This window comes from Pseudophryne corroboree, chromosome 7, assembly GCF_028390025.1.
Source record: "Pseudophryne corroboree isolate aPseCor3 chromosome 7, aPseCor3.hap2, whole genome shotgun sequence".
NCBI classification, from domain to species: Eukaryota; Metazoa; Chordata; class Amphibia; order Anura; family Myobatrachidae; genus Pseudophryne; species Pseudophryne corroboree.
Window position 1 is genome coordinate 486,547,809 of NC_086450.1, and position 9,647 is coordinate 486,557,455.

The window sequence follows — 9,647 nt, forward strand, 5'->3', positions numbered from 1 at the left end:
ACCACCTGGCACATCCCTGTGATGTGCAGCGTGCGGTTTCCGGGCATTTGCGCGGTCGGCTCACTGCCGTGCGCAGGTGCTGTTTCCGGTGCAGGGTTCCCAATCAGGAGATGGCGGTAGCTGCAGGGGCCAATAGCGGGAATGCCTCACATTCCTGATATTGATACATCCGATATTGATACGTGGCTGCGGGAGGCAACGCTGGGATACATTGTATTTGCAGCTAGCCCCAAAAACATGCGTTTTCTGGGACATAGCCGCAAATACTGTTTTATAAATGGCCCCTTAATCCTTCCCAATTTTGCAATCAGTCGATTCAGACATTTACATCCAGTGTTGGACTGGCTCATGAAGGGCCCACCAGGAAATGTAACGGTAGGAGCCCATGTTTAGGCGGTGGGTGTGCCCCTGTGGGCCAGTCCATCCTGATTACATCTGATTGTATTAGGGGGTGATTCAGAGATGATCAGTTTACAAGTTGTATAATTGTGTAAATATCATTCAGGTTTTTGGGGTAGCAACGTGGCATTGGGCGGGGCAGGATGAACAGGGTGGGCCGGGACCGTTTTCGGGGCGGCTGCGTGATGTCACACACAGCCATTCCAATGAAATACATGGCCACTGACCATCTGGCAGCGCAGCCAGGGGTCAACCCTTGAACTGATGCATTTGTAATTAGATTGCGGACGCATTGGAAGGCGGCATCATACATGCGGGGCAGCCTTATCCTATGCTGGGCGGCTATCAGCATGTATAGAGATGAACGCAGACCCGGCTGATTGGTGAGGGGTTGCCTTTCTCCGATGAGTCACGTTTTCTGATTTGTTGAATGGATGGACGTTGGAGTGTCAGATGAGAAACATCAGAGAACAAACATACTGCAACCATTGCTGGAAGAACACAGGCTGGTGGTGGCCACACACCCTCCAGCAGCTGAGGGATGCCCTGCGGTCAGCATTGCTCCAGATATCTGTGGCAACCTACCAGCACCTTAATGAGCCCCTCCCGGCCCGTCTAGCTGCTGTCCATGGTGCACCCAGCGGTTACTCTGGCTTTTAGCTGGTGGTCATAATAATGTGAGTCCACCGTGTATATTTTACAGGTAGACTAGAGGTGTCATATATATTGGTAGATGCTCAATTAGCTTTGTGATATCATTGAGATGCTCGAAAGGGAGGGGTATTTCTAAGCAATAAAAAAAGGCATTTGTTTCCCCCAGCACCCTGAATGATAACAGTAACCAGATATAAATTCCACATGATAATAGAATTCAGAGATCTTCGTTAAACATATTTGCGCAAATGTGTGGTTAAGCCCCCAAGCCGCATCAAAACGTCTCTGTATATTTGGGGTCCGTAGCGCTATATCTAGGTGCAGGGTGTGGCACCCCAAAACACCAGCATAAGCCAGAAAGCCCAGCGTGTCATACCAGTGGAAAAACTATAGTGTTAATAAATTAGTATTTAGGAAGCCGAAGCTATAGGGAGGGTGATACAAACATGAAATGTAATTAAAATAGAGATAGTGTTAAAATATTAATAAGTGAAAAGTGTTAATAGAATGTAATGGTATGCCACACTAAAGCCATCCAGCTCAGCCAGTCCAGAGGCACCACACCTCACACCTCCATTACCCCAATCTGGGTCTAGGATTAACCAGCAAGGAGCCACATGATAATGGCTCCTTACTACAATATGTCTAAAGTGTACAAAGTATTACCAGTTTTGGTGCGCAACCCCCCCCCCCCCCTATATTGCAGCTAGTTATGTATTTCAGAGTAGTGCATCCAGGTTACTGTTGACACTAGAGGTGTCAACAGGCTGTTAATGTTGGGCATGCTGGAACTTGTAGTTCTGCAGTGCCATCATGGCAGGCAGAGCCGGCCCTAATCAATATGATGCGCTAGGCAAGATTTTGGCTGGTGCCCCCTAGCACTGCAGCTAGTTCCGCCTGTGACCCTGCACCCCTTTCCCAGCATCATCACCCCCCACCCATAGCAGTCCTCATTTTGGTGCTCATACCCCCTATATTTTAATTAGGAACAGTAAGCACTTTTGCCATGCAGCCCAAAAAGAGGCGCATTCTTTTCGGAAGTGGCATGGTCACACAATAGTACCCCCAATTCAAATTACTTCCCACAGTGGTGCAACTTTATTTACATTTTATCATGCGATAGTGTCTCTTATTCACATTACATCACACAGTAGAACCACTTTACCTTATATACGTTACTTCTCACAGTAGTGCCCCTTATTCACATTAAATCACCCTGAATTGCTCTTTATTCACATTAGACCACACAGTAGTGCCCTTTCTATTTGTTACACCACACAGTAGAGCACCTTATACACATAGGGGGTCATTCCGACCCAATCGGTCGCTGCAGTTTCTCGCAGCGCAGCGTTCGGGTCGGAACCGCGCATGCGCCTGTGCCGCAATGCACCGGCGCATGCCATCCGTCATTGCCTAGCGATCGCCTCTAAGGCAGAGGCAGTCGCTGGGCGGGAGGGGGCTGGACGGTGGCGTTAGGGGGCGTGGTGGACCTTTGGGGGGGGCGGACCCGCGTCGGCTGCATGACATCACATGCAGCCGCTGCAGGCTGGGGAGCGATGAGTAGCTTCCGGCCAGCACGCTAAAGCTGCGCTGATCGGGAGCTACTCTTGAAGTGCAAAGGCATCGCCACTGTGCGATGCCTTTGCACTTCTGCGCGGGGGGGGGGGGGGGGGGGGCGGCACTGACATACGGGGCGGACTAGCCTGTGCTGGGCGTCCACCCGCATGTCAGTGTTAATGATTGTAGCTGTGCTAAATTTAGCACAGCTACAATCAACTCGGAATGACCCCATAATGCCACACATTAGTAATGCATTTATACACATAACACCACACAGTAATGCCCCTTACACATATGACACACATTATTAATGTCCTTATAAACATAATGCACCTTACACATTATGCCAACCTTTATTAATGCCCTTATACACATAATGTCCCTTACACATACGCCGCACATTATTAATGCCCTTATACACATAATGACACACATAATGCCCCTTACACATATGTTGCACATTATTAATGCATTTATACACATGACACACATAATGCCCCTTACACATACAGTATGCCGAACACTATTGCACAATGAACCTACCTACACACAGCACTCATACGGCCGCTAACACTGTGACCTCTGCTTGGATACAGACGTGTCCTCATACATCTTGCCTTAATATGCCATGCAGCTCCCGTCCAGCTGTGCTAACGTTGGGCACCGTTTTTTCAGAAAATGCATCTTATTTTCATTGCCATTTAACTAAGATGCACAAGCAACATCTGCTGATTAAAATGATATGCAGCATACATATGTTCTGTGTGCGACTGAGGCTGTATCTGCATACGAAATGCTACGTTACAGTAATTTCCAGGAATACACTGTAACGTAGCATTTCATATGCAGATACAGAGGTAGTCACACACGGAATATAGGCATGCCGCATATCATTTTATTCAGCAGAATCTGCTTGTGCCCCAAGGCATTTGCCTAGTTTGCCTATGCCTAGGGCCAGCTCTGATGGCAGGGCAGGCTTGCTGGAACCTGTAGGCCACCTGTGAAAAACATTATTATTTAACCATTTATTTTCTTTTACTGTCATACCCAGAGGCAGAACTCTGTGAGGCAACGGAGTCAGCTGCCGCCGGGCTCCTGCTTTGAAGGGGGGCACCACTCCTCCTGTTCCGTGTGTTCAGCGACATTAAGCAATTAAGTTAATTGCCAGCAGCCGGTATCTCTTCCGTAGCCGACTTCCCCACTAGTCACTGTACTTTACAAATCACACCCTCTTTATTATAGATACACTGGAAGCAGACACCTTACTGATGAAGCTATTTGCTCCTATAAAGGAAACATGAGAATTCTAACTATATGAAGTTATTTCTCTGACAATTACAAGTAACTTCATATGGTTAGAATTCTCATACTTCCTATGTAATAGCAGATATCTCTATCAGTGAGGTGCATGCTTCCAGTGTAATAGGTTGTGGGTTCTAATCCTGGATATGACACTTGCAAATTAATTGTCAGAGAAATAATCAGCATTGAGAGGGACTGAGCAGATCTATCTAGTGTGTGGCTGGACCCCTACATAGATCTGCCTAGTTGCAACAGGTTTTGTAGTAGCTTCATATAGTTAGAATTAGAGATGAGCGGGTTCGGTTTTACTCGGATCTCAAAACGGCATCTTATTGGCTCACGGATGATATATAGGGGGGGGGGGGGGGGGGGGCAATATTTTTCTTGCCTCCGGGCAACTGGAACAAACTTACGCCACTGGTCATACCCAAAGCCCAGAGAAGGCAGCCCGGGCTGTCTGTGCTTGGGGAGGGAGGACCTCATTTTTTGTGTGTGACCAGTTTGGGGCTGGTTCCTATTGTAGCAGAGGGACCTCACGCTGTGCATCCACCAGCTGGTTATTGGAAAATAGAGGGAACCCCATAAGAAAATAGGGAGCACCAGGCATAAGACAGATACTTGCATATTTGTCAGGTTGTAAGCACATAGGCAAACTGTCGACCTACTGTTACATATAGTACCAAACTCCTAGACTTACCTCTGCAGGTAATAAGAGGTGCGGCCATGGCTCTTGTGTAATATCTGTTTGTACAAAACACAATTCCGGACAGAAAATAAAACACGTGGCTGCTTTGCCGGACTCTGGATAATTTAGCTTTTATTACTAAGCTGAATGCAATAAACATATAAACAGCTGTATTGCTGTAGGAGAACCGGTGGCCTTTTATGGGTCTGTGGTTTGGAGCTGACCTACCCTACCCAAGTTATACAGTCTGGGAGATAAGATCACGTGTGAGCAGTTTCATTCCTAGGTTCCTCAGCACAGAGGTAAACTTATGCAAGAATTATCCAGTCTAAAATGTGAAGCTTATACATTTTTGACTTAATAATAATAATAATAATAATAATAATATTATTATAATATAGTGGCATATGCTCAATTAGCTTAGTGATATCACTCAGGTGCTTGCAAGGGAGGGGTATTTCTAAGCAAGAAAAAAAGCATTTTGTTTCCCCCAGCACCCTAAATGATAACAGCAACCAGATGTAAATCCCTCACAATATTAGAATTCAGAGATCTCGGTTACACATATTTGCGCAAATGTATGAATAAGCCCCAAAGCCGCATCAAGGCCTCTCTGTATTTTGGTGGTCCTTAGCGCTATATCTAGGTACAGGGTGTGGTACCCCACAGCACCAGCATAAGCCAGAAAGCCCAGGGCAGCATACCAGTGGAAAAAACTAGTGTTAATAAATTAGTGTTAGAAAGCCGAAGCTATATACAGAAAGTGATACAAAAAATGAGATGTTATTAAAATAATGAAGAAATAGTGTTCGTAAAGAAATTAGTAAGTGAAAAGTGTTAATTGAATGTAAATATATGCCACAGTAGAACCATCCTGCCCAGCCAATCCACAGGTACCGCACCCCACACCTCTATTACCCCAATCTGGGTCTATGTTTAACCAACAAAGAGCCACATGATAATGGCTCCTTGCTTAATATATCTAAGTTAAGAGCTATCTACCTTAGAGCTACCCCATAATGCTCCATGTGGCATGTCAGGGCCTGCACCTCCTCCTAAAGCAGGAACCTCTCTGCCTCTCACAATAGACATATATAGTGGCAGATGCTCAATTAGCTTAGTGATATCACTCAAGTGCTTGCAAGGGAGGGGTATTTCTAAGCAAGAAAAAAGAATTTTGTTTCCTGCTGCAACCTCAATGACATCACTAACCAGATGTAAATCCCACACAATATTAGAATTCAGAGATCTTGGTTACGTATATTTGCGCAAAGTATGAATAAGCCCCCAAGCCGCGTCAAGGCATCGCTGAATAAAGACAACTGAATAGACGACTTATTGATCCTCTGGCGGGGCAGTGCTGAGACATTATCGGCATTACTTGATGAACATAATGCTCAGGACGGGGCAGTTAAACTAACTTACCAGATGTCCGATCATGAAGTTCACTTTCTAGATGTCGCTATCACTATAGTGGCGAGAGAGATACAGACTAATTTATATGTTAAATCAACTGACAGGAATTCGGTATTACATCATGCAAGTTTTCACTCTTACTCTACACGCAAGGGTTTACCATATTCTCAAATGCTGCGAGCTAGGAGAATTATCTCCAACCCTCTGCAGACAATTGAGACAAGGGATCAAATGGTTAGCAAATTTCAGGAAAGAGGATATCCACCGGAGTAATTGTTAGCTAGTAAGACCAAAGCTATGAGACATACTAGGGAGTCCTTACTGAATACCACGGTTGTTCCATCTGCAACCTTGTCTTGCGAGATTCCTAGGATTCCGTGGGTTAATAGGTATACCACAGCCACTACTTCCATAGTCAGTCAGGTGAAAAAATTGTGGCCATTAGTCAATTCTGACCAAACATTACCAGCCTTACAAGAAACCAAACTACTCCCCAGTTACACCAAGGGGAAAAGCATCGCTGATAGAGTAGTTAAATTGGATATTTTCCCGTTGACTAAACAAATACAATCTCATTTTTTACGTCCTAAAGTTGTCTGTTTTCGTTGCCTTGGCTGTTCAACATGTAATACTCTCATATACAGGTTCCTCTTTCAGTCACGGGGAAGGAATTTAAGATTCGTCACCAAGTCACATGTACCACTACTCATGTAATTTATATGTTAAAATGTCCCTGTGGACTTGCCTATGTCGGCAAGACCCAGAGACAGTTCCGAGAACGGATGGCACTGCATCGCAGTGCCATCAAACTGGCGATAGAAAATGGAGCCAGCGAACAGCCGATTGCCCGACATTGTATGCTAGCTAGGCATACGGTAGCTAGTATGCGAGCGATCATTATAGATCATGTTCCCCTTTCCCACCGGGGCGGGGATCGTAACAAAATCCTCCTGCAACGTGAATGCAGGTGGATTTATGTTCTCGACACCCTGTCTCCGAGGGTTCTGAATGAGACACTAGGTCTACAATGCTTTTTATAACCAGTAAGTTTATCAGTGTCCTCTAGTTTATAGGTTGATCTACATGGTACTAACTATATATATATATTAAAAGTATACATGGATAGTGATATTTACTAAGTCATTTAATAATCTCTATTCATTAGGTTACTAGCGCCCTGGCTGAGGTACTTGTTGTTATGGGGGGAGGTTGCCCTAGTCTGCTGGTCACTTTTTTAACTGTTAGGGGTATATTTACTAAGGTCCCGATTTTGACCGAGATGGTGTTTTTTCTTCAAAGTGTCATCTCGGGAATTTACTAAACTCAAATCACGGCAGTGATTAGGGCATTCGTATTTTTTTGGAAGTCCAAGAAATAAAATACGAATGAATACACCATCGGTCAAATACGCCTGTAATTTGGTTGAACTCGGTCATTTACTAAAAAGTGTAATTCACAAACACTGCCGTGAAAAAATACAAATCGTGAAAAAGTGCTAAAATAAAACAGACCTGCTTTTTTTTACCGTGTTCTGATAGGCATGCACGGATCCATGAGATCCGTGCATGTTTATCAGTGGGAAGGGGTGGTAAAGTGTTAAATGTGCTAAAAAAAAATGCGTAGGGTCCCCCCTCCTAAGCAAAACCAGCCTCGGGCTCATTGAGCCGGTCCCGGTTGAAAAAATACGGGGAAAAAAGTGACCGGGGTTCCCCCATATTTAATCAACCAGCACCGGGCTCTGCACCTGGTCCTGGTTCCAAAAATACAGGGGACAAAAAGCGTAGGGGTCCCCCGTATTTCTGAAACCAGCACCGGGCTCCACTAGCCAGATACATAATGCCACAGCCGGGGGACACTTTTATATTGGTCCCTGCAGCCCTGGCATTACATACCCAACTAGTCACCCCTGGCTGGGGTACCCTGGAGGAGTGGGGACCCCTTCAATCAAGGGGTCCCCCCCCTCCAGCCACCCAAGGGCCAGGGGTGAAGGCCGAGGCTGTCCCCCCCATCCAAGGGCGGCGGATGGGGGGCTGATAACCTTTTTGACAAAGTGTGAATATTGTTTTTAGTAGCAATACTACAAGTCCCAGCAAGCCTCACCCGCAAGCTGGTACTTGGAGAACCACAAGTACCAGCATGCGGAGGAAAACCGGGCCCGCTGGTACCTGTAGTACTACTACTAAAAAAATACCCCCCAAAAAACAGGAGACACACACCTTGAAAGTAAAAGTTTATTACATACATCCACACCTCCAAACATACACACTTACCTATGTTCACACGATGGTCGGTCCTCTTCTCCATGTAGAATCCTTGGGGTACCTGTTGGAACAATTATACTCACATAATCCAGTGTAGCTCGGTCCTCTTCTGTTGTATTTGTAATCCACGTACTTTGCAAAATAAAAAAACGAACACCCGACCACGCACTGAAAGGGGCCCCATGTTTTCACATGGGACCCCTTTCCCCGACTGCCAGGAACCCCCCCTGACTTCAGTCTAAGAGGGTTCCTTCAGCCAATCAGGGAGCGCCACGTCGTGGCACCCTCCTGATTGGCTGTGTGCTCCTGTTGTGTCTGTCAGGCAGCACACGGCAGTGATACAATGTAGCGCCTATGCTCTCCATTGTAACCAATGGTGGGAACTTTGTGGTCGGTTGACCGAAAGTAACCTCACCGCTGACCACAAAGTTCCCACCATTGGTTACAATGGAGCGACATCGGTAAATACGAAAATGCAGAATACGACAGCTTAGTAAATTAGTCGTAATAAATTCAGAAAGTTGCAATTTTACACTTTCGATGTCATTCGTGATTGAACTTTAACCTCATTCGGAAAAATACGAATTTTAGTAAATATACCCCTTAGTCTTTTATCTCATGTAATGTGATGTCCACGTTTGATGTTTATTTTTTGTTTTGTTTTATCATGTTTGTATGTAGAGATGAGCGGATTCGGTTTTACTCGGTTCTCAAAACCGAATCTTATTGGCTCACGGATGTCACGTGTTTTGGATAGCCAATAAGATTCGGTTTTGAGAACCGAGTAAAACCGAGTAAAACCGAATCCACTCGGGAAACGTCAACTTCCTTGTTGGTTTGTTTCCAGATATCACCTGGCAACGCAGACATGTTTGGGATTGGCTCCCTGCCCGTCGCTGTCTGTTGACGTCAGTGCCCTGAGACCCGTGCATCGCACGGATGGACGCAACGCTGGCGGCGGCGCTGGACAGGTGAGTTTAATCTTGGCAATGAGTACCTGTTTGAGAGGGTATAAATGTGAACTTTGTGTGCCTTGTATTTGTGTATGATTTGTCCCTGAAGACGGGGCGTAGTCCCCGATACGGCGTAGGACCGTATTAAAGACTCTTTTACATCAATATCAAGTCTGCTGAGTGCCGCTGATTCCTCTGTCAATATATTGGATTTTGCCATAGATCCTCAGAGGGCACCGCAGCAAGTATGTTATTATCCCCACTTTGAGTGCCGAACCGCAACCGCTACCTCTCTCTCTCTCTCTCTCTCTCTCTCTCTCTCTATATATATATATATATATATATATTAGAGATGAGCGCCGGAAATTTTTCGGGTTTTGTGTTTTAGTTTTGGGTTCGGTTCCGCGGCCGTGTTTT

The 9,647-nt window shown here is 45.5% G+C and overlaps 1 long non-coding RNA gene across 1 annotated transcript in view; it reads left to right on the plus strand.

Annotated features, from left to right (window-relative positions):
- LOC134945682 (uncharacterized) overlaps positions 1 to 9,242 on the plus strand; it is a 48,774-nt gene extending 39,532 nt beyond the window's left edge. The window contains exon 4 of the long non-coding RNA XR_010182145.1: positions 9,125 to 9,242. This is a non-coding gene — a long non-coding RNA (uncharacterized LOC134945682). The remainder of the gene's footprint in view (positions 1 to 9,124) is intronic.
- Positions 9,243 to 9,647: the final 405 nt, after the last annotated feature.